This window comes from Mastomys coucha, unplaced genomic scaffold (assembly GCF_008632895.1).
Source record: "Mastomys coucha isolate ucsf_1 unplaced genomic scaffold, UCSF_Mcou_1 pScaffold20, whole genome shotgun sequence".
NCBI classification, from domain to species: Eukaryota; Metazoa; Chordata; class Mammalia; order Rodentia; family Muridae; genus Mastomys; species Mastomys coucha.
This window is the reverse complement of record NW_022196903.1, coordinates 52,008,307-52,008,577: the sequence shown is the minus strand read 5'-3', so window position 1 is coordinate 52,008,577 and position 271 is coordinate 52,008,307. Positions and strand designations below refer to the sequence as shown.

Genomic DNA, 271 nt, shown 5'->3' with positions numbered 1-271 from the left:
CTGCTTATGTAAAAAGTTGCCTTACATTTGAAGTCATTCTCAATGTCCAATGACTCAAATAAGTCTGTAAGCCAAATGTCCCCTCCAGTAAGAAACATGATTATGTGAACGAAGGACAGTTGACAGGAAATCAGGTCTGTGGAAATAGGTCTGTGACCTAGGATTATATAAACATAGAAACAAAGAAGAAACATATTGGCTAAGACTCCAAGTCCAGCTTGGAAATAAAGGACATTCTTGAGTGAGAACATTAAGTGGAGAGTGTATTCAT

The 271-nt window shown here is 37.3% G+C and overlaps 1 pseudogene; it reads right to left on the bottom strand.

Annotated features, from left to right (window-relative positions):
• The window catches only part of LOC116098131, a 916-nt pseudogene extending 665 nt beyond the window's left edge, over nt 1–251 (bottom strand).
• Nucleotides 252–271: the final 20 nt, after the last annotated feature.